General features: G+C 38.0%; 1 pseudogene; it reads right to left on the reverse strand.

Moving 5' to 3' along the window:
* Positions 1-724: 724 nt before the first annotated feature.
* Positions 725-1555, reverse strand: LOC116872415 (annotated as a pseudogene).
* Between the last annotated feature and the right edge of the window lie 24728 nt (positions 1556-26283).

Consider the following 26283-nt stretch of genomic DNA (forward strand, 5'->3'; position numbering starts at 1 on the left):
ACATATCCCTAAAAAATGTGTGCACATATCTCTAAAAAAAATATTTTAGAGCGGCCATTTCTCTAGGACATTTATATATTGTGTGAAAACATGATCTTCAATTGATTGCTTCACAATCCAATTAGAGCTATGCCATAATTTACCTCCAACTGTTGTATACTCAGATTGTTCTGAAGACTTACTATTTTAACTAATGGTATATTAGATATCTTTCCTTATACACAATTCTTTGTATCTCTGATAATTTTTTAAAGATAAATTCCTAGGAGTAGAGTAACCAGCATAAAGGGTATAAGTATTTTTAAGCCTCCTGATATATTAGCAAACTGCCCTCCAAAAAGACTGTACAAATTTACAGTAACACTAATAAATAGCCTAGGAATTCCCATTTCTTCTTCATATTTCTTTGGGTAACATAGGAAACTGGATGTTACCTCCCACACTTTATTATTACAAATTTACTGGGGGAAGGGTAAATGGGGTCTTATCTTTCTTTCCTGAAGTGTCAGATTTTTTCCACATTTACGGGTCATTTTCTGAAGCAATCTAAGCCTTCTAGAAGGCATTCTGATTCATGCATGTCTTCTTGTCTTATCATGTTCTTCCTTAGCAGGTAAGGGCATGAGGGCTGCATGTCTTTTCCATGTTTTTTCCAGGTTAAGCCAAAATTTCTCAAACGACTGGAATTAGGAAGTCTTCTTGTCTCCTAGGCAGCCATGCTAGCTTAATATCTTGGTAATAAAACAGAAAACTGGGCCCTATTCTTCAGGTTATGGAGGGTTTCTGACCATTTCATGGACTTTATCTGAGGTACGGTCATGAGAAATTGACTTTTGGCTTTATTGGCATTTTCTTTCAGGGTCTTTAGGACCCAGTTCACCAAAATCGGTTCCTCATGCTCTTTCCAGCAGTCATAATCTGTTGCCATGGCAATACTTGCGTAGCAAATCCCAGCCTCCTTAGCGACAGCCACCTCTGGAACTGTGGTTGTGTTGACAACATCTGCCCCCCAGGTGTGGAACATGATGCTTTCTGCCGGGGAACTAAAACGAGGTCCCTTGATTGTGACCATTGTCCCTTTTGAGTGACACCGGAGTCCTAACATTTTAGCAATCTGTATGAGGAGCTCTCTCGTTTTGGGGCAGAATGGCTATGGGAATATGGCACACTCCTCTGGTACTGGAATGAGTTCCATTATAGAAGGTCTGAGGCCTTTTAGTGATCCTGTCGATTAACTGATCAATAGACGATATCGCTGGGCTGAATCACTTCCCTCAGGAGCTGCAAGCTGGGGTCACTACGACGTGTATACAGCCCTTGCCCTTCGGAGACCAGATATTCGCCTGGTAGTTGACTTTTGAAGGCATGATAGTATGCTGTCTCCCATGCCTTGCAAGGAGGACACAACCGACATCCAAATTAAGGCACTGGAAGGCTTGCCAAATGGAGTATCCATATATTTTTCAGTTCTTCCTTCTAAGATTTCTGGATCATCCAGGCCTGTTCTACCAATTATTTCACCCTTCCCTGCCGTGGGCGTGGCACCTGAGGCCATGTCCGCAGGGTGGCGGCTGCGGTGGTGGATTCGTGGGGCCCAGCTGCAGAGGTGGTTGGAGTGGCAGTGCAGGACTCCCCATTTCTTGATACAAGAAATTTCTTGATACAAGAAATTTCTTGGTACAAGGAAAGGTGTTGACTTAGTGGTAAAGAGTTATGGCTAAAGTTGGAGTCAGGTAGAGAACAAACCCACTATTTGTTAGAATTGATTCGACATATTTTAAGCCTCATAGAGTTGTTCAGTCTCGTCTTCCCCCTTCTATCTTCCCCATAATTAATCAAAACATCAAAGGAGTATCTGGCCCATAGAGCTGAGGCCTTTTATGGCCACCCAATTAAAAAATTTTTAATCTCCCTCCTCTTCACTCTACTCTCAGCCCCTTCCAGATGACAGTTTAAGGACATCCTCTTTTTGACTAATTTTCTTCCTTAGAACTTATCCTATGTGATATGCCATAGAGTTCACCATATATATATGTATATATATACATATATATACACACACATATATACACCCACACATATATATGTATCTTTTTTCTTTCTTTGTTGACTATCCTCATCACTAGTATGTAAACTCCATGAAGTGAGGGATTTTTGTCACTGTCTTATTGGAACTTTACTTACAACAGTACCTACCACATAGTAGGCATTCAAACAGTCACTGTCTTATTAGAACATGGTACTTAGAACAGTGCCTATCACATAATAGGCATTCAATAAATACTTATTGAATTAATAACTAAATAATTTTCCTGGTTGGAATGAATCTAGTGGGTTTGGACAGAACTTCTCTAAGGGGGAGATAGTACCTTTTTGGAGGTAGAAAATTTGCCTTGTACCCAAGCTTACCTGCTCAGTATTTGCAAACATTAGGACAAATAAGCCTAACCAGACTTTAAATTAATGCTGGTTACTCTTTGTAATTCAGAATAGAAACTTGGTTCCATCTTATTCTGGATGAGCTCTAGATGGGGAGTAAATTTTCCTTGTGGGAGGAAAATCATTGTTTGATGAGAGAATAACAGACTTTTATTTTTTAATTTTTAAAAATATTTTACTTATTTATTTGAGAGAGAGAAAGAGAGAGAGGGAGCATGAGCAGGGGGAGGGACAGAGGGATAAGCAAACTCCCCACTGAGTAGGGAGGCTTGACATGGGTTTTGATCCCAGGGCCCTGAGATCATGACCTGAGCCTAAGTCAGATACTTAACTGACTGAGCCACCCAGGTGCCCCTCTATTAGATTTAAAAAAAACTGAAGTACCTAATTGTTTTCCTTTTCTTTTCTTTTATTTTTTTTTTCCTTTTGGGTAGATAGACACTTCTCTTTGTGCCAAGAGGAGAAGAGGAGGTGCATATTTTGTAAAAGCCAAAGTCCATCTAAGAGACTGCCATATTTATCCTGAAGGAAAGGGAATGGGAAGGGACAGAGAAGTGGAGGGACCTTTGGGAATCACTTTGGTGTAGAAGAAAGGGAGAATGTTCAAGAATCAAAAGAAAATAGGGGTAGGGAGAGGTTCCCAGAGAGAGCATGGATACATGTCGTTCTGCTTGGTGCTGCATTTGGGTAGCATACCTTAGAGGCTGGATGTCAACCAGTGCCTGGAATACGACAGCCACCAAATCACCACTGGGTAGAAATCACAGACCTTAGTCATGCCCACGATGGACAGATGGTGAGAGCCTGCTTTCCCATTTTGGAAATCCAGTTAACACCCTGAATTCTGGAGCTGCCTTGACACTAGGGCCTCTAGGACTGTTTGGGATTTACTTTATCATCTCTGTGGATTAGGGACTCTGGAGCAGATTAAATTAGCTCTAAAGTTTAAAAATATATTAGGTTTAAAGTTAGAAAAAAATTTAAGTTAAAAATGGGTCTGTAGACTGAGATTCATAGCTGCCATAGTTATAAAACTAGGTGGAGAAGAGAGTCCTGGAGGGAAAGTGAACAGCAAAAATCCTTAATCTGCATATCAAGGGAGACTGTGTTAAGAAATTAGTTTTGGAATTTGCCTTGATGACTTGGCAAAGTAAAAGCAACTCAATATTAGTCATTCTCTCAGGATGGAACAATTAGGTCTTTTTCTGTCACCCCAGCTTATCTCCTGCTGTCCTTTGACAACTTCCAAGCAACAGAAATTTACAGGCCATGCCTTCACCGATCTCCTCACCCTGTATATCTCTCTTCTTCTGTTATGCCTCCTCAAGGTGTTCATGGTGCCCTGAATTTATTACTCCAGAGCTCCATATTTAAACCCCAATGACAGTGAATACATACAATCTTTGAATTTCTAGAAGTAGATATTCTTTTTTCTCTACTTTATTAACACTCCTTCTTCCTTTCCCCTTTCCTTTTCATTTTACCAGTTTAGTATGCCTCTATTAAAAAAAAAAAATCTCTCTCCAACCTTCACATCAGTTTTCTAATTAGTCCAAATAATTAGAGCATTACAGTAGATTTAGGGATACATACTTAAATCTTGGCATACAAATGAGGTAATAAATGTGTATCTATTTAAAAAATGTGTATCATATTTAAACTATGATATTTTATTACATATCCAAAATTTAAAAACACTAAATAATAGCTTTCAGATCACTACAGAGACACTTTAACAAAAGAAACAACATGAGGTGGTAAGGAGTTCAAATGAAACAGGAGTTTAATGGTCACCACTGTTTTGGAGACACTGAACCATATTACTTAAAGCATCAATAGTACACAGTTTTACTTTAAAGTCTTGGTGATAGAAAGTTATTGATCACAACTCTTCCAAATTCCCAAGAAACTTTGTCAACTTTCTTGTCCTCTTATCTTCAATCCTTCAGTTTCTTATGGACTGTTATGTAGATCCCTTTACATATGTTAAAATAAGACTTTATTGTAAAAAAGAGATTGTTATTTGATTTTTTTTTTAACTAGGAAAGCTCTACTCATTTTTTTTCCAACTAAACTTAAAGAAGAATTCTTGCCAATGGTTCTCAAACTCTTCCAAAAAACTGAAGAGAAGGGAACATCCCCAAACTCATTTTTCAAGGCCGACATTACCCTGATACCAAAGCCATGTAAAGAAACTGCAAGAAAAGAAAACTACAGTTTTAACATCCCTGATGAAGATGCAAAATTCTAGCAAACCAAATTCAACAGTACATTAAAAGATCGTACACTACGATCACGCAAGATTTTTCCCTGTGATGCAAGAATGGTTTAACACATGGAAATCAATAAACACAATATACCACATTAACAGAATAAATGATGAAAATCATATGATCCTCTTGATTGATGTAGAAAAAGCATTTGAAAAAATTCAACACCCTTTCATAACAAAAGCTCTCAACAAACTGTGTATAGAAAGGACATACCTCAATATAATAAAGGCCATAAATGACAAACTCACAGCTAACACCATATCCAACCTTGAAAAACTAAAAGTTTTTCTTTTTAAAATCAGGGGCAAGCCAAGGTGCCCTCTCTCACCACCCTTATTTAACATAATATTGGAAGTCTTAGTCAGAGCAATTAGATAAGAAATTAGATAAGATCCAGCAATTCCACTTCGGGGTTAATATCCAAAGGAGATCAAATCACTATCTTGAAAATATGTATATATGCACATACATTTATTCCATGTTTATGGTCAATTGCCAAGACATAGAAACAGTGTAAGCGTCTATCAGTGGATGCATGTATCAAGAAAATGGCATAGATATATAGGGATTTATACATATACATATATGTATATGGATATATACATATATATATATATATATATATAATGGAATATAATTCAGCCATACAAAGAAGAAAATCTAGCCATTTGTGACAGCATAGGTGGACCTTGAGAGCATTATGCTAAATGTAGTAAGTCAAACAAAGAAAAAAAAATACTGTGTGATCTCATATCTGGAATGTTAAAAGAAAAAAGTATGGCTTGTCAGTCTTTTGGCTTTACTTAAGATCTGACAAATGTCTACTAGTGCTTATAATAACAAGAGTGTTGGGTTCAACTTCTTGTCCTTCCATTTTCTTAGATTCTTGAGCCTTAATTTCTCTCAGTAACACTTCAAATATTATTTATATATATTTTTATATCTATCTATATATGTCTAATATTTTATGCATCTTTTTTAGTTGTTTTCAGTGGAGTGGTTTTTAGTATAATATGAACTAGGAAAATTGCCAAATGGTAAATTAAGTCAGAAAATTCCTGTGTTAAATGCTGTATATTTAAGGACATTAAATCATAAGCTAAAATTTTAAATATTGTGATACTATTGGAAAAGCAATTTTAGTCTTAGAAATAACTATCTAATTCACAGTGATGAATTCTTGTAATGGAGTAGTAGGGCAGAGATGGGTGTTATTACCGATTTCAGATGCGGTCTTACACTTTCCAGTACCAGAGAAAAGCAGAGGGATAAAATAATTTTTTTTAGGAAATTAACAGCAAAAATTTAAAAGATCTTTGTAATTTATTTCTTCCCAAAATAACGTATAGTTTTTGCTCAACTTTAACACATAACACACTATGATCTTTACTATTCATGCATAGCCAAGACAAAATATACAGAGTTGATCTGAATCCTCCAAAAATTATCCAAGAACATATAATTCATTTTATTTTTCCATGCTATGTTTCAGTTACTTTTTTTTAATTTAGATACAATGTTCTAAAAGTTTGAACATCCTCTTGTGTAAGACTAGCACACCATATGGTAGGGGTAATCAAGATAATTAAAAATGGTAGGCATTCTGGGAACACATTATTGCAAAAGTGAAAAGGTCAGTGAGAACATATTTTGGAAGGTGAAGATTCAAAATCTCACTCTCCTTGAATCATATCTCTTCCTTACTTCAAGACAGGTTCCTTTTCCTGAAAATGTTGTCCTCAGTCAACCAGCAGAAGCTTTTATAGAATATTCTTTTGCCGTAAGATAGTGCCTTAAATTAGCAGAGGTGACAGGAGGACAGGCAAAGGAATGGGCAAAGCATGCCCTATTTATCTGCTTAATTATGAGGTTAAATTTTTTCTAGAATATTCATGAATACTGGATTGAATTGCTCGGAGACATGGAGGACAGAGCACAAAAGATTGTCCATGACTACTGAAATGGTCCAATAATTATATACCGTTTTTAGCTCTAAAAGTTTTAATTTATTTTTATTTTACTTTTACCCTAAGATTAGAAAGAAGCCAATCTTCTAATTTCACATATTGGAAGAATTAGTCTTCAGAATTCTAAAAAAGACTGAATAGCATTGGATGATTAGTGCCCTACATTGCTGACCTACTTTATTTTTTCTGTTTAGTTCCTTTATAATTATGAACTATTAGAGCCGCCTGTAACTTCAAAAGGCAATGTTTATGATTCTGTAGAATGGAATTTTAAACTTCACATGGATATGTTGTCATAAGATTGTATTATTTTTCAACAAATATTTCCTATTTCGGTGGAAAGTTTCATATAGTCCACTTTTGTTGAGAAATTGTAAATAATTGGTTTAGAAAATAGTCTGTTGAAAAATAATTTTATTTTGTGGGCGGTCACGGGTTACTTCTTCATGGCCCCTTAGTCTTTCACAAGATGACCATAAAATACCTCTCCAGCCTTGTTTCCTGACACTCTTCTCATCACTTCTGAGCTACAGCCATGGACCTTCCAGCTAGCATGTGAATATGCTGTGTTTGCTTACTTGGCCCTGGCTTTGCACTTGCAGCTTCCCTGATGTGAATGTTCATTCTCCCTTACCTTCATGCTCAAGACTAAGTTCAAATGGTATCTTTCTGAGAACTCCAAGTCTTTATGTAAAAAGTCATTCCTAGTCTCCCATGGTTCATCTCCCCCTCCAATTTCCCTCAACTCCCTTCTCCTCTCCATCTCCCTGTGTCCTCCATGTTATTTGTTATGCTCCACAAATAAGTGAAACCATATGATTTGAAGAGGTGGGGGGGTAGGAGGTTGGGTGAGCCTGGTGGTGGGTATGGTGGAGGGCGCATATTGCATGGAGCACTGGGTGTGGTGCATAAACAATGAATTCTGTTACACTGAAAAGAAATTTAAAAAAAAAGAAATAGAAATATAAGCAAAAAAAAAAAAAGTCATTCCTATATTGTGGCAATTAAGACACACTATGTTACAATTATTTGTCAATGGTGTTTATTTCTCCCTGCCAAGTTTGAATTCCTGAGGGCAAGATAGTATTGTGTTATTATTCTTTAAATTACTGATATTTAATGTGGTGCTAGACCTGAGTAAGTAAATAATAAATCTTTACTGAATTGAATAAAAAAGCATGAATCTAAACTAAAATTCCAAAAGCCAGCATTTCTTTCAACAGAACATACTTTAAATTTAGGTTTTCTTTCTTCTTGTTATTGCTTAACTAAACACTATACTAGAAGAACAAAAGTATATTTTTTTATTAATGCGTGTGTCTCTGAAATATCAGATGCTTGATATTCTATAATTTCTAAAGACAGATTTTATTACTATAGTATATTCTTTTGAAAGAATTTCCATATGGTTGTGCCTTGATAGACTGATCTTTCCTACCTTTAGAGGTTTTTAGAATATGTATAATGAGCGATGGCAAAAATATATTTACTGGTTCAGTTTTAACAGACTATCACACCAGCTCACTTGGGATAGAGCCCTTTGGGGCGTCAGGAGATGGTAAGACATCAAATGTCTTTTTGATGGGATATTAAAAAATTTTTTTTTATTATGTTATGTTAGTCACCATATAGTATGTTATTAGTTTTTGATATAGAGTTCCAAGATTCATTGTTTAATGGGATATTCTTTCTCTCTGGCATCTTAATGCCACTATTTATCAGGAAAGAAGGAATTGACTGTCTTTTCTCAGCATGAAGAAAGAATTTACATTTCTTTAAAGTGAGAACCAACTTTTAGTCAAAAGATTACATTTGGAGATTATCATCATTTTGTTTAGTTACAGTAGAAACTAACACAGTATTCAGAACAAGACCGTATTCTCATGATCATATCCAGTATTCAGTCAGAGGAATTTCACTATAGTATGAAATTACCCAGATCAAGAAATAAATACGCTAGTAAAGAATTTGCCTTCATAGGAAAATAATGGCTTGTTTAAAGAGAAAATGTTCTGAGGTTACTTAGGAATTTTCTTATGAAATAAATATTGTCTGCTTACTTATATTTATTTATTACTTCTGTGTGCAGGGCGTTGGTTACCTATTTATTAATTCTGGATGCTACTCAAGTGCAACCTATAGCCAGATTTTTCAAGTTTCATGGTGTTCTTCAGAATCATTAATATTTCTCTTATGTTCTCCAGTATTTCAGGTAATCATGCATATCCAATGCACAGACCAGCAAATCCATTAAGGGTCTATAGACTTCCAACTGTGTTTGCTACTACGAGAACATTCAGTTCCTAGAAGTTAAAAACATATCTCTAAGCAGCTCATAAATTCTGGCTTCAGGTTTAACCTAATGTCAGATGCCAGAGTCAATAACCCCCTAAGTTGGTGTGATCTCAATTCCATGTGGTCCCATGGATTTGCTTGATTTTAAAGTGGAAATGCGCTACATAGATGATGATGTGAGTCATTCATTCTTATGCGGTAGCAAGGGATCTTCAGTTCAGATATATAAAGAGATATTCATTACTGAAGTTTGAAGGTTATTTTCTTTAAAATACTTGGAAATACTGGAATTAGTCAAGCTTGTGGATCTCAATATTGAGAGTGCATAGTATTCGTCAGAGGGGGGTGGTTGAGATGACCTGCAGGGACCCCACCATGAGGTCATCAGGTTTAATGCCCTGAGTTGTGGATGTAGATCCTGGTGATTATGATCTAGGTGGTCCAAAGGTCATACTTTGGGAAACACTGCCTTGAGATTTATAGCTCCTCATCTTTTGTATGAAGTTTGTGAAACAGCTTCAGAACCACAGGGCGCTGGTAAAGAGATTCTTCTGATAGGGGAGACATTCAGGAGAAGACTATGAGGACTGAGGAGCAGAGTACTTAGAAGGAAGCTGGAGGACCTAAAATATTTTATTTACTTTAAAAAAATCTTATAACATATCTGTGTTCCTAATTCATAATGAGGAACCATTTGGGATTATAATCACGTTCTAGTGAAAAATAACTGCTGAAATAATTAAGGGCATTGGCTTTACATCGATGAGGTGTGGGTATCTTTTGTCTTTGGTGATACTGAAGTGAGGTGCCACTCAATGCACCAATCAAGCCTGTATCCCTGGATCAGACTCTCTATACTTTTCCCCGGTGCATCTCACAGGGGAGGACAAATATGCAAAGATGAAGACTGCATAGTTGGGGTCAGATTATAAAAGGATCCTTCATAAGAAGCATTAGAATTTTGCTCCATAGGAAAGAGGATGGAGCTGAATTCTGCTTCTCAGTATCAATTGAAGCTAGAAATCTAGTGGGAGGCCTACATAGGCATCAGTGTAGAGGAGTGGTTGCAAATATACACCTTGCTAACATATTCCAGGAGGAGGGCACCCGCCATGTGTGAGCTTAACCCACCTTGAGGCTAAGGAGTGGAGGACAGAAATGAGTCACGTGAACACTCAGAGCTGTCATTCATTGTGTGTAACTCAATTAGCTACTATTTTCTGTTTGTTCATGCATTTACTTATATGTGCATTCATTCTCTCCTTTATTGATTCTACTAACATTTCTCATGGGTTATATGTGCCAGGCACAATACTAAATAATGGAAATAATAACTGTGGAATTTAGTCTAGTGAGGGAAACAGATTAAGACCAGTCATTACAGTACTGGATGGTAGGTCCTGTGCTAGAGAAAGATGTGATGCTATGGGAGCACAAAGGAAGGGGACTTTGCTCAGACTTGAGGGAGTTCAGGAAGGCTTTCCAGTGGCAGAAGAATCTGAGCCCCAGAGGAAGAGTATTATTGGTCAAGGAGTTGAAATAATAGTGTTGCAGACAAAGGAAATAACTGCGAGAGTCACGAATTGAGAGCGATCATTCCGTGATCAAGAAACCAAAAAACCAATATGTGCATAGAACAACTTGAAACCTGAGTGCATATGTAGCATGGGGTGGACCTCTGTGAGCATGGAGAAAATGAAACTCTTCGGATCTGGGAATTTAAAGATGAATAAGGCAGACTACTGCCTTCTGTAATTTTATATCTGGGGATTGTGTTCCTGTTCCTTTTCTATAAATTTATAGATAATTTGGGAACTATATGGCCCAAATTCAGTAGATTCTATCAATTTAGATCCCAATACAAGCAGATCAAACTATATATTTTATTAAAATTGTTATTATGTAATTAAACTTAAACTAAAAATATCAAAATGATGAAGTTTTATTTAATGGTCAGCATATAGCAAACCTGGACACTGACCATGTGCTAAACAGTGTTCTGAATGAGTTGAAAATATTAATATAATCTTTACAGGCAACATTGTGTAGAGATATTATTTTCTTAATATAGGCGAGGAAACAGAAGCATTGAGAGGTTAAGAAACTTGCCCAAGTTACATCAGAACTATTCACAGCAGGAGAAGTTTAATTCTAAAATCTATCCTCTCCACTCATATTATATAGGCTCTCTGATTTCAGAAATGGCCATGTGGAAAAGTAGAGTGACAGTTTTTCTCTAATGGGTGAGTAGTATGGTTAGGATTCCAGGTGGTTGGTTTCAGGTAAGAAATAGAGAAGTTTCCATCTTTACCAAAGAAAATGTGTGCAGAGGAGGCACCTTTTATATAACTCATGAAGATCACTCTCAACTCTTGTAGCCACACTTATTGGCACAGACACCATCCCAGAGCACTTGGCTTTTGCCATCTTTGCGCAGATGAGACCTGACAGCATCTTTCCTTGGGTCTGCATGGACACCTCTTGCTTCCTGCTGCAAGGATTCCTGGTTGTTGCTGTGGGAACCTGCTGGGCTCTCAACACATGTGCAACCTGGACATTCAGGAGAGCTAATGCCTGTAGCATCACCTTGAACCAACAAGGAGCAAGAGACCAGAGATCAGTGTTTTCTTCTAGCTCTAAGATGCATTTCATAGTGCTCATCTGCTGTCTTGTTGGTTTGAACTCTGTTTTAGCAGTTGGCTATTGCAATGATGCAGCCTAATACTGGCTTTCTCCCTTATTCTCAGGTTGATATTTTCTGGACTTTCCTTCAGTTCTGTGAGATCACATTTGCGTATAAACTCCTGGCATGTAGACCTGTGTCTCATACTCAGCTTTGGAGGAACACAGGCTGAGACAATGAATTAGGACACTGGTCCAAATGTCAGAGGACCTTAGCAATTCATTATTGAATAAATGGAAGTCTATGGCATTGACATTTCTATTCCTAAAGGGATAAGCCTCTTTTTAGGTTATTTAGTTATTTTTAAAAAAGATTTTATTTATATATTTGAGAGAGGGAGAGAGAAAGAGAGAGAATGAGCAGGGGGGAGAAGCAGAGGAAGAAGGGGAAGAAGACTCCCCGCCAAGTAAGGAGCTAGATGTGATCCTCAGTCCCAGGACCCTGGGATCATGACCTGTGCCAAAGGCAGACAGATACTTAGTTGACTAAGTCATCCAGGCACCCTCTTTTTAGGTTAAAAAAAAATGGAAAAATGAGAAGAGTATAAAAGTCTCTACTCTGAGCTGCTCCTTAAGCAAAAGTCCATAAGAATTTCATCTAAGGTACAGACAGGAAACCCTTGGAAGAAAGAGCCCATTATAATAAAGTCAGACAAGCAATGTTCATCTCCTGGTTCCATCACAAAGTAGTTATAAGATTTGAGAAAGGTAATATCTTCATAGTTTGTTACCTCCCTTTTCGGGCTGGAACACTGGTATGTGGATGATTGTCACTATCTATCTACACAATACTCCCCAGGGTTGTGTTTATAACACTCTTACTGATGTTTGGAATAAATTCTTTGGTTAGCCACAAAGAGAACGTCTAGAAGTGTGAAGTTGGTGAGAGTTTTACTCTACTTAAAAACTAACAAATTAGCTTGCCACTCATTTCTATGTGGTGGTGGAAGAGACAAGATCCTTGGGTCAGAGATGAAGGGCAGTTTATTGCTCACAGCAGTAGCAGTAGCTGGAATGTCAGCATTTTGATGTTGGTTCTTCAGGCCCAACTCACATGACCAGGTAGTACGTATACTTATGTAGTGGGCTACATTGTAGTCAACGGACTTTGAACTTAGAGAACTCAAATATTTTATAATGGGAAGATGCCTGTCCTTTGCTCTGGAAGAGTTTTCTTTACTAATCTGGACAGTAAGCAAACATGCTCTTTACTTTGGAGGGAAACATAATCTCCATCTTTTAAGGCTATAAGCAGACCTACACTTGGCTCCAGAGACACATACTATTTCTATCTTCCCAAGTTGCCCACTGCACAAACGTCCTTGTAAACAAAATCTGGATGGAGGGCAGGGCATGTAGAAGTTTTAAGAGAGCCATGGAATATTGTCTCCCAGTAGCTTTCCAAAAGTATTGTTTGGTGAGTATGTGTGGTATAGCACTTGCCATGGGACATATGCTTGCTGCCTGGGACAGGGGAGTTTGATTGCCACAAAGTAGATTCATACTGATGCTATCCTTGCACAGGTTAGAATATTTTCTTATCTCATTCACAGAAAACTCAAGTTGCACAGTCTATTGTCAGGAAATGCTACATATTTATGTATGAATATTTATAGTAACCAGATACATAGAGTTCAGTATAGATGTGTAGATATATAACTGAACTTTTCTGATCTCACTATAAATGTATGATTTATTTTATTATTGTTGTTTCTATTTTAAATAGCATTTCCCTGTATTACATTTTATTTGTGGTAGTTTTTGGACTTCTTATGGTCTTCAGAAAAAAAGATACTACCACATGCCAAATTTATATAGTAATGATTCTGCAAGTCCTTCACCAAAGGGAGATGTATTTATTACTTGGATAATATACCCTAGGAGAAAAAGGAATATGCAGACATCTCAAGAATAAGGGGACATAGGATCTGAGCTTACTTGATACTTAGGGATTAATGTAACCATATTGCACTGTTTTGGGGGGACAAGTAATTAATGGAATCTTGGCTCAGGTGAGACTCATAGTGGGTGGACTGTTCCCTCAGATTCATACAGTGGTCACTTCCCTGGTTCCTCAAATGTGTAACTGGAGTGGTTATATTGCGTTAGTCAGAAGCTCTCAGCCTTGGAGGCAAGATAGGATAGTATTTTTGGTGCAACTGATACATCAAATTGGTGTTGCTATCTGCTAAGATGGTGTACCATCCCCCGAATATGTTAAATAACCTAAATCAATGACGTAATATGATGTTGTTTTTCCAGTAGGTAGAATAAAAGGGTCTAGGAATCAGGGAATGGAGAGGCTCAGTGTGCCCTCACTCCTGTGACCCACTTGAATGAATTTTAGCTTCCTTTCCCTTCAACTTTAGCCTCTAGGGGTTTGGAGGTCCTTGTTCTCAGAATGGTAGTGGTTTTACAGGGGACATAATGAAAATCAACTTGAACTTTAAACTATTTCCACTGCCTGGTCATTTTGGGTTTGTAATGTCAACAGAGAAGCAGGCAAGGAGCAAAGATGTCAGGGTAGTTTTCCTTGATTATCAAGGGAAAGAAGGGTTGCCGTTTCGTAGTGGGGGCAGTTGGGTACCACTGATCCATTAGTGTGTTTCTTGGGAGGTCCTTGCCTGCCTGTGGTGAGTGGTAATAGGCAAGTGCAGCAGCTGTGACCCAAGAATTTTGTGGTGGCAGGGGCTTAGATCCCTCCGATAAGAGAGTCTGGGCTGTCACAATGGGTAAGCAACCCAGACCAACAGCTCTGCAAGCTGAAGGTGTGGAAAATATAGAACTGATATCTATTAGAGCCTTGAGACTAGCTAGAGTAGAGAGAGCTTTGCTGAGAGGGCTGTAGTTCAGCTTACCAACCTTCTTTTTATGGGTTTCATTGGCAAATGAGGTCAATTAGTATCCTAAAGAAGATGTTCTCAGATGGGAAAACTTATTATTAGAAACAAGTAGATTTAAACATCTTAAATTAGGGTGGACAGTAGTGGATACTATTATATGCCATCCAGGTGACCCTTTCAGAGCCAACGTGTAACTTCTCCAACACCAAACACGTTGACTACTCATGGCTCCAAGCTTTGTCCCAATCTGGGAATTAGGAAGGACAATTCCCTAGGTGGAAAGAAGGACATTCCTTCACTCAAGGTTATGTTCCCTTGCTTGGGGAACTCAGCACTTAATACCTGGTCATCTGGGAATTCAATAGTCTGTCTCCCTTGTCTCAGCTTGGGACATGTCTGAAGGGCCATCCTAGAGTTAGATCCCTCCATGCTCTCTATGGGATAGGCTGAAGTTTGGTGTCACTAAGCCACAGTCCAACTTTCCCCTCTGTAAGATCCTCCTTCCATCACTCGATTACATGTGTTATTCTTGAGAGGATATACTGATAAACCTCCTGTACAAAGTCTTAGTGTCTAGATCCAAGAAATCAGAATGAAGGCCACCTGCACATCTATATCAGATAGTTTTGGGCAATATAAATTAATAACAGCATTCCACCTTTGGTTTAGTATTTACCAAGTTTGGACTGAGGGTGAGAGATCTGAAGTGAGTGAGAATACAGATATTACAGAACTCGGTAGCTTTTTATGGTAGATGATCCAATAAAGAGAAGGCAAAGTGCATCTTCTCTCTCGGTAACGATTATAAAAGAAGAAACATAAGAGGACACCCTCCCTTTTCTGATGCCTGCAGAAACCTGGAAGAGAAAGGCTGCCCTGACTTGGGTGTGGACAGCTTTGTCTTCAGCACATGAAAGGCAAAACTGGGTCTGAAGAGAAAGAGTGAGCGTCTCTCTCAGTCCCCTTGCTGCTGGATTTCATGCTGGGCTGACTCATCCACCACTGGGAAGCTAATGAGCTGTGTTCTCATTCTGACTCAGTGTGGGCCACACACTTTTCAGGCTACTTTTGTATGACAGTGATGAGGGAGAGAGAGTGTGTGTTATTAGTAATCACCTGTTTTGTGTTCTTGCAAATTAAGGAAATGTTGGATAAAAACCCTCTTTTCATTCATTTCCACACAATTTCAAATTGAAGCATATTTGTGCCATCATGAAGAGCAGACAAGAAATCCTGATCCTCGACTGTATTTATTTATTATTAGATATTCTCTCACTATGGCAATGTAGTGGAGTGGCCAGCCGCCCGGGGACTGCTCATTTTCCCCTTGCTTCCAGGAAGCAGCACAATGATGGTTAACAGACATGGCTGGAGACAGCTTTCTTTTTAAAATTCCTGTGACTGCATTGGATTGTTTGCCAACTATATACCTATGTAGAACTAAAAATGTGAGAAGCATGTATTTTTCCAGGCACATTTAATTGCATCAACATGGAGTTCATATTAGCTTTTGCAGCAATAGTTAATGAGCCATATGTGGAAGAATCCAGATGTTCAGATGATATGCTCCTCCAATCTATTATACAAACGTCTGCATATGACAATGTCTTGCATTGTGTGGAAAGGAGAATGGCATTACCAATAAGAAAATACAACTGAAGGTTAATTACACTGCTGCTATTTGCAAATGTGGGGGAGATTTTCCTGCTGAAAGTATTCCTTTCAATATGAAGTGGTGGGGTTGGGGGAAAGGATTCTTGGCTTGTGTTTTCATGGAACTCTTCTAACTGCTGTTACATGAACATGTGTCTGTTTCATTAACTCCCAATTACAGTCACATTCATACACATGTGCACACACACACACACACACACACCCCACTAAAATGTGGAAGAGCACAATGAATGCTTTAACAGAGATGTAAAATGCTCAGGGGGGCACAGAGGGCTTGACAATTCATTCCCTCAGGGACAGAGCAGGGACAGCTTCCTAGGGGGATTCCTGGTGTTAGAAATTAAAAGGGGTTTGACAGTCGCAGATTGGGAAGAAGGTAATTATTAGTGGACAGAATTTGATGAGCCAAAAACAGGTAATGAAGAAAAGACAAAGTGTTTTAAACATTTGGTGTATTCCTTTCAATTTGTAAATAGTTAGGTGGTTCTTTTTGGGACAGCGGGGATGGGATATTTTAATACATTAAGTTGAAATCATATAAGGATATCAAGCTGTAAAGCTTAGTGTCCATTAGTGGGAAGTCACTGTTGTATTTTCTCTAACAATAAACCACACACATCTCCCTCCCCAAACCTGCACCTGGTTTGACACATATTCTGAGAAACAGATGAAAGAGTCGGGTCCATAGGCATGATCATATGATATCATGAGCATACGGATCTCTGAGAGGTAAGGAGAGATAGTAAAGCTTAGCAATGGTTGTATCAGGCAAGGCCATAGAAAAGACATGGTTCTCAGATTATAGTCCCTCTTCCTGGTCCCTTATGAGCAAAAATCAGCAAAAGCAGTATTGATTATGTTCTTGGAATCGTTTCTGTTTTAGGAGAAAATAAGATGGAGTGGATTTACGGATGCGTGCTACGGGTCTTCTTTCTGCTACAACTTCAGTAGCTGTTTGAATTTGCTTCCCTCTGTTTTTGCCATTGTATTCATTCTTGGGACTCCAACAGTCACCTAGTCATGTAAACTTTCTGGAATTCATTTAAATTTAAGTTTTTGGGCATCTTTCACTTCAAGACTCCAATCCCCCTTTTCGAACCACCTGCTGGCCTCTCACACTCAGCAGGGGGGATCTTAGCTCCTCATCTCACGTTTGCTTCTCCTGCCCCACTTTCTTCATTCTGTTGACACATCTCTCGCTGCCAGTTGTTTGCTACTTGTTCTCTGCGGTCAAAGTTTCGGCCTCAAGTTCAACTCCTCTCTCCTTGAACTTTAAAGTTTAGTTGGTTGTATTAGTCTTTTTCAGTTCTGTCATTGAAGTCACTTACGAATCATCCTTTCTTTTGAATTCTCAGTGTTAATGATTTAGTCTGGAGCTTCGATTTCTCCCGGTATGTGCTGGTAGTAACCTTCTTAATTGCTTCTTAATGCATTTGCTCACTTCTTGTACCTGTATACTCTCTAAAACACAAATCTGATATGATGATGATGATGATGGTGATGATGATGATGATGATAACAATAGCTAAATGGGGGAGGAAGCTATAACTTACTACATTATTGGCTTGTTATGAACATTGAACAAAATAATGTTAGTAAAGAATTTAGCATAGTGCCTGGATTGTGATACATCCTGAAAAAATACTAACTGCTGTGTCTTTCCTCACCTTAGAAACACTGTATGTGTACAATCAAGTTCTCAAACTTACCTGACTCCCTCACCTCAGGGACCTCTCACATGATCCAGAACATTCCATCTATCCTCCCCAACTCTTTAATAACCATCTCCTATTCATTCTTCAGTCTCTGCTCAAAATTCCATTTTCATCCGAGTCTTCCTTGAGTACCCAGACCTGTTTAAAATACTTTGCAGTGTGCTCCTACAGAATTTTGTATTTCCAGTCCTGCACTTATGGTGCAGTGGAATAGAGTCTTCACACCAAAATGCAGGTGGACAAAAAATATGAGGCCCTACTCAATGAGGAATTCTAATATGCTTTTAACGGTACTTCAATTTTTTTCTATGTAATTTTTTTGGTTGTCATTTGATTTCTTCCGTGTTTCCTGTTCTTCCATGCAAGAGCCCATCTGCCTCCATGGTCCTTTCTTGTTGACTTAACACTGTTCTGTCTCTTATATGCTTTTCAGACAGACCCCTCTGAGCTTCTGCCCCATGTTAGAGTAGCCTGCACTTCAGTCTCACCAGTTCTAGTTAATTTCCTGCCTTGGGAAATCTCTGCATGGCACACAATGACTTCTGAGACACTGTCCTGCTACACAGAAGCAGTAGGAAGCTGTGGAGTGTTATCTTAGGCCTTTATTTTGCTTAACCATACTTGCAATAATCTGCAAAGGTTTATAAGCTGACTGGACTCCAGGGAAGGAAAGGATGTGGGATTAGAGGAGTTCATCTAGGGGAAAACCAATTGAAATGGATATTTGAAAACTATCTCTTTCAATCCACAGGAGGGTGGGAAGGAGAAGAAGTAAAATGAGGTCTCATTTGGGGTTCTAAAAAGGACACCTCAAACAAGGCCTCTCTCCCCAGCCTATGGTAGTTTTACAGTAGAAGTAGCAACCATGTTTCATCAAAAAGAAGGTCTGTGATCACACTCCTGATCCTTTTTCTGCTCAGAGCATTTCCCAATGCCTCCTCTTCTTTTTACCTCAATTTCTTCTTATGTATTTTTCTATCATTGCACCTGTATCATTTTTGGCACTTCTAAATGTCTGTTTCCTCCTTCTAAACCAGTAGTTCTCAACTGGAAGTGATTCTGCCCCCCAAAGGACATGAGGGAGTGCCCAGAGACAATTTTATTGTCACAACCCTGGATGGTGGTGGGTGGGTTGGCTACTACTGGCATCTAGTGGGTAGATAGAGGCCAGGGTTGTTGTGAAACATCCTACCATGTGCAGGAAAGTTCCCTACAACTGTGATCTGGCACCAGTGTCAGTAGGGCTGAGGTTCTAGACTGTAAACTCCTTGAGGTAGGGATTATGTCTTATCTCTTCATCTCTAGTACCTCGTGTATTGTCTGGTACTTAATAGAACCTAAGAGTTGCTTATTTAATGAGTAAATAAATGCATGAAGGGCATGAATGAATGAATGAATGAAAAGCAAACTATTTTTGGATCCTCTCCAAATCTCAATTGGTTTCGCTTGTTATGGTTAGTATAAAGTTAAGATTGGTAGCTGAGTAGATTACTTATCACACCTAATCTCTTTAGGGATATAGATACTGGGAAAACTCTTAAAATTCATGTATCTTATAAAGGAGAGGAGGGAAATAGAACGGCAAGATATTTGCAATCAGCAAGCCCTAGCCCATCCCCTCCAACAAATAGAAGGTGTCAGCCTAGAAAAGATTTTCTTGGCTGTATTGGATAAACAGAGTATGCTACTGGATACTCCATTTAGTAATTAAAATTTTTACTATAGATGATTCTATGGGCACATAGCATATGCTTTCAATAATGAGAATTGGTAGTGAAATTATGATCCACGTGGCACATGTGTGCCACTGAATGGTTGGATTGCATGAAGAGCATCTCCCAAAACAAACCCTGAATGAAATAAATAGTGCAGAATGGTGGTTGGGTCAGTGGCAGAGTTGTGATAAGCAGTATGTAATTCATGCAGTGATTCTGGGTTTGTGTTATTCTCAGATGGAGTTGTCTGTCATTTATATCACCACGGTCACAGCTCATGTCTACATGTCCACATTGCCCACTCTTAACTAGTTTGATGAATTTTCTTCATCGTGCTTCTTTCTGGCAGTTGCAGATATTTTTTAAAATATTTGACATTTCAGTTGATCCTTTGTCAAATTGACCTGAGTGAAAAAAGAAAAAAAAAATTTAAAGGATTTGGAATTATGTGAAATTATTAGGAAGTTTCCTGACTTCTCGAGTGGTGCTTTATATGAAAGAATAAACTTGGTTATGAGAGGTTTATTCTTAAGTGAGGATTACTATTTTAAGAGTAAGTCTTCTACTGATATATGGTGGATAATTCAGGACATATTTTTAGATTATTGCTAATACATGTATTAAAACTTGGCGGTAGAATGAAGAAATTTCCAAGTCCTTATTTTATAATATCCATAGAAATTAATAACCACCATTTCCTTTTCACAAGAGAACAATATTTGCTGAGAAAAAATAATTTTGTGCATGAAGGCTTCTATCAGAACAGCAGCAGCAGAGAGAAAGGAAGCACCCAAGAATGGGAGGGAATCCCAGCCAATTGTTGGAAACCCCTCTAAGATTTCTGATCCTCAAACAACTCCAGAGAGGTCTCCTAGGGAAGATATGTATTCTTTGTTTAAAGGATAAGGAAAATTAAGTATGGAGAGTCTGATTCACTGGCCTCAAACCATGCAAGTGGCACCTTGAAAAATTCAAACACAAATGCCCATATATGGAAAAATTCCCTCTACCAAGCTCCTGTCTTCTCATAAGCAAATAGAGAGGCTGGTGGTTTCTACCCAGGTTGCAAATTAGCATCACTCGAGGAACTATTAAAGATCACAGATGCTCTATAGTCTGATGTCTGATATAATTGGATTGAGGGTAGAGACACACAAATCAGTTCTATTTCATACTCCCTGGGTGATTTTAAATTGTTACAAATGTTGAGAATTGCTGGCCAAGACCCTAATCCTCCTGAAATGGGGTTTACTCATTGTATCTGGGCAAGTTTATTTATTTTGGACTCTTCCATGGTACTTTTACATGAAATTTACAAAGAATTAAGTGTTCTATAATTTGACTGACACAGAAAAATTTTATTATTTTCCATTATAAGGCAGGGTGTTTTTTATTCACCCAGCTCTATTAAGTGGGGTTTATAATTTAAGCTTGTAGAGTTAATCAAAAGGTTAGCAGTGTGAAGGGTAGGACATTTTTTCAATTTACTATATCATATCTTTGGAATCAGTTACCAGTGGCCTGGCTCATCACTGGAGAATTCTTGAGGCAAATGCAAAACCACACACAGCTGATGAGGGCCAGTTAGTCCTGGCCCTAGGCCATGGAAACCCTCAGGTCAGAGGTGACTCTAGAGTTTATTGCATTCATTTGAAAAGTGCATTTCTTATACTGGAATGCCTTTGTGTTTTTCCCTCTAGGTTAAAGTGTTTGAAAGCTATAGTATGATGTTTCCCATTTTGAAGTGTAGATCCAATCAAAATATGTTCGTCTATGAGGAATGGTCTCGTGACTATGTCTTCCTGAACATGGAATCTCCATGTCCCCTGAAATAGCTTTTCTTCACGTGACTTTTTACCATTGTTCTTGGCACCTGCTCTTCTTTATTTTCTAAGACTCTACTCCCACCCTGTCTCTTTTTTTTTTCTTCTGCATAGTTTTCTCTCTCTCCCTACCCACACCTTAGGTCTGCTATGGATTTGTGTTGTCACCTGTGAGTTTCAGTCATCTTTAGTGAGGTTTACAGGACTGAAGAGCTCAGTTATCCCTGAACTGAGACACCAAATTCTTTATTTCACAGTTAACAGTCATACACATTAAGGGAGATATACATCTGAGATTGAGATTTTAGAAACTGTGTAAAACTGCAGTTTAAGAAAGGATAAAATTATTCCTCAGAAGAATGTGCTATAAATTAACCTTTAAAAGAAACCCAACTTAATGTGTCCATCTTTTAAAGAGAAACCTAAACTAAACGTGTCTATTAAATACTGAAAATATATTAGCCAGGGGATATGTAATAAAATGAAATAAGGCAAGTCTAACCCATGCATTTATTGAAAATGGAAATGTTAATATTTTCCAAGAGATTAATTTTTCTAATAAAAGATAATATAGTTCTTTAGTATGAAAACTGACATATTACAATACGTCAACTAATTTGAATTACAAAGTTCTTTGCATATATTATTTCATTTAAATCCACAGCCAATTTATTGTCCTTATTTTGCCTTGAGATCTTTGCGATCTGTTGTAAAGGTTGGAGGAATTGAGCTATGAACTTCAGCCTTCTGTTCAGTCCTTCCTATAGTAAGATACCTTATGATGGCAATAATTCAGACACTGGAGTGGCAGGGAGCTGCAGCCAAGCTCACTTCATAGCTGTCCCTGTCACCATGCTGCCCTACTTACAAGTGTGGTCTTTGTCATAAGGGCCAGAGATTGTATTTTTTATGATTTAGGTAACTATAAGGCATCCCTATTGGCCAATCCCCTAAACTGAAAATAACTTATAGAAAGATATCCAGATTCAAGGAAAAGAAAGTACAACTCTTCATAAAATGAGAGGGCAAGCTGTCCACATGGGTCTCACTGTAAAGAAAATGCAGCTGTACGTTTTTGATTCTTTTCTAAAAGAAGGAAAAATCTAGGTGATATTTTGATATCTTCCAGCCTGGCTGAACTCATTGAGGCCCAATTGTCAAGAATGATGAGGGCCAAGGAGCCTCCATCTAGGACATGGAATTCATGCTTTCTGATCTTTGTACATTGACTAATCCCTTTCCACAGCTTTCTTCCTCCTCTGCATGTACATCAATCTTGGGCACCCTTTACTTCCTTAATCTTTAATTTCTGCACCTGCTGTCTGAAGTTTCCTGATACATTTTTATGTTTTATGGCATATGATAGGAATTATGTATTATTTGATTGAAGTTTATAAAACACAAAATCATTTTTCTACATCATCTATTTTGTTGTTATTGTAATTATGATTACTATTTTTTGAACCTAGATCAATGGTGCTGAGATTAACTCTAACTACTGGTTGTAAAGTTCCTGCTAAAGAAACTTGTTGAAATGCAATCTCAGAGGGTATAAAGTACCAGAAGGACTAGATGTATGCCTGTAACACACCACTGAAATGCTTATATTCATGTATCTTTTGTTGTGCTATTGTTTCAGAATTTCCAGCAGAGCTTTTTCCTGAAGTTGTTTATAAAGATTTACAGCTACATAGTGTCCATAAATGATGGGTCACATTTAAAAAAAAAATCTTTTAGAAACTGCTGTAAATGAATAGTTCACTACAACCTCGTTGGCTATACTTGGTTCAAATTAATATGGAAGTAGGGGTAAGGCGTGAGAGGAGAAAAAGTCACCTCCACAGTAGTCACATGGAGGTGTTAGACAATTTTGGTTCTTTTAAATGTATGGCACCTTCATGTGTGCTCTATAGGGAAGAAGAAGGCTAGAACATGGATAGACATGACCGGTAATTGGAAATGGTCCACACAGCAGATGTTATCTGATGGAAAAGCTTTGTGGAGAAATAGCATATAGTCTGGAAATTATAGTTTAGTTTGGATTTGGATGAGTAGAGGTGTGAGAAGGGAGACAATAGTGAAAATAGCAAAACCAGACACTGAATACAAAGTCAGGGAAGTGAAAAGTCCTTATAAATTTCTCACTTGGAGCATGAGACTTAGTTCTCCTGGAGCATGGGATATCTATGAACAGGTTGCACTGAGAGATGAGATTGGGAAAGTTGCTATTGATGACTGTATTCCTAAGTGTCATGGGAGATTATGTGCTATTCCTCTGCTAGTCGAGATTTAGGAGACAATTTTTGGTATAAAATCAAAAGCTTAAAAGAATTCACTTGGGATTTATGGATAACCTGGTCCAACTTTGTCTTTTCACAGATGGAAGTGTCTTTGTGTACTAATCATGAGCAGAGTGTTGGAACTCAACTGTGGAGGGAGAACAGATTCCTACTATTGGCTCCACCTATGGACAACCCCGTGAATGTGAGTGAATGACCCACCTTTCCTGAGATTCCTTTTCCACATCTGAAAATCAGAAAAGAAGAGGTTGTTGTAAGAATAAGGGAAACCATGTATACAGTGCTTAGCTTAGTGGTTGAAATGTAGTAAATGGCCCCAAAATGTGTTACTGTTACTGGTGGTGGTATTGTTATTACTCATGACTTCAAAGCTACCACCTCTCACTCTTCCTTGTTGTCCTTTTACTAGAATTGCATGAGTTGACTGGAGTCAGTGGTCAACTGTCCTGACCTCAGGATAATTTGGTAACTACAAGGTCCAAGGGGCAGAAACTCACTCAGACGTTGCTGGCACTGCGTGTAAGAATTGGTTATCCATGCCACTCTTCCTGTAATAATTTCTGTTCTGCATTGGGTTGTAGCATTCTGGCCGGATGAATTATTTGGTAAGAATGGGATCGGTAGGAGTAACACAGATGTAGGTAGATTTTATCCTCAGACTCTCTCCCCTTTGACTGTTGTTGACATATGTATTTTCTAGAAATCTTAATCAGCTTTAAATCCAAAAGAATAAGGCAAACACTTTTCTTTTTTTCCGGTCACTAAAGTGCTTTTATTAAGTCATCAGATGAGTACTTTTTAAGGGAAAAATAGTTTATGTGTGGTTTGGACGCTAAGCATTGACTCAGCATCAGGCTTGTGAAGGAGAAGGCCAAGCTAAGCCTGCTGACACACAAGTAATAATAATGGAAAAAATAGAGTGTCCCAAGTTTGCTAAATGAAGCCATACATTTGGAAAAGCACAATACACCAAACTCTTATATGCTCCTTTTTTTCTTCCAAGATTATTCTTTTCGTTGCCCACCAGCATTATATTTTTTCCTTCCAATACACATATTTTCCCAAGTTCCACTGTTGCCATAGGCTTCTCCCATGTGTTCTATATTTTTGTACAGTGCTAGTCACAGTTAGGTAATATTAAGCAATACTTAGGAAAGCGAGCCATTGGAAATGACTTTTGAGGCTAGGAATTTCATAGAGGCTATATGTAGTTGTTCTTCCTACTTTAGGGATTAATTACTTTTATAATACAAACAATGACTGCAATATAAGCTCTGAGAGACTGACTCACTAAGGAAATAAGACAAGTTTTGGAAAATGGATCCCTTGCCATTGACGCACATGAGAGAAGTTTATAAAAAAAGCGGTAATCTGAGAAATTAAATTGCCATGTAGCAGTTCACATAAAACTGATGCTATCAGTACATGGACCATAATGAAATATTCTGTGATTACATGCCAGTTTCAAAAGAGGTTTTTTTTGCACAACCAGGTATTTTGATTTCTTGAAATGAAAGAAAAGGAAATCAGTGTTCATCTACTTGAGGGTAGTTTTCCTCCTCCGGGAAGTCGTTCTACAGACCTAGAAACTGAGTCAAAGATGAGAAAATAAATTTAGGAGATGATAAAGCAATGAAGAAACGTTTGTCTGCTCTGTACCATCTTAGCAATGTTGGAGACTTTCATCCTTCAGTCTTGTGTTCTTCCTTTTGGAACAGGGAGTTACTGCTGTAGGCCAGTGCTCTGAGGGTATATCTAGAATCCCTATAGATAGGGGCTGGGAGACTGAAGCAACCAATTGGACAGAGCTAGATTTTTACAAATTTTAAATAAAGTGTTCTTTGGAAACAACATTTTGCAACCACTGGATTGCTAGATGATTTCTGGGTCCTTTGCAACATTAGCATTATTTGACCATGTCTTCAGAGACTACTGAGAAGCACTTCAGCAAGAGGAAAGGAAGATAACTCAAAGAGCAAAGAAATCTGATTCAGTTAGTAATCCCTAAAATGGACCCTCTTGCATGACCTTTTTTTCCTTCAAACATTTATTTATTTTTGTTGTCTTGAAAGCAGAATGTATTGGTTGCAAGAAGGTGAAGCAAAGATTTCACAGATCCAGGCTTTCTTTTAGGGATTCTCTTCTCTGCCTCTCTCAGTGTGATACTTTTAGTGACAAGCTGCTGAGGCAAATGCCTGTTTTTTGTTTTTGGCTTTTTTTTTTTTTTTTTTAAATTTCATCATTCATTCTTATTCCTTGGCTTTCCCAAGTAATAAGCTCCATTTCCTATACCAACATGGTGATCATTTTACCAGAGAAGAGACCCTATTACTTGGGAAATCATGAAAGATAAGAATTATGCTCACAGATGCTTACATACATACAAATATAAAAAAAAAAAGGAAAACAAGTTAAACACTCATCCAACTTCCTTTCTACTCTCAGTACATAGTTATGGTTGATGGGAAAGTGGTGCAACTGTCTGTATATGTCATGGAAAAAAAAGCAGAGGAATTGGGAGACAAGTTAGAGTGCTTGGAAAGTCATGGGATTCCAT

Source organism: Lontra canadensis, unplaced genomic scaffold, assembly GCF_010015895.1.
Source record: "Lontra canadensis isolate GAN:19392208 unplaced genomic scaffold, GSC_riverotter_1.0 scaffold29, whole genome shotgun sequence".
In the NCBI taxonomy this organism is placed as follows: Eukaryota; Metazoa; Chordata; class Mammalia; order Carnivora; family Mustelidae; genus Lontra; species Lontra canadensis.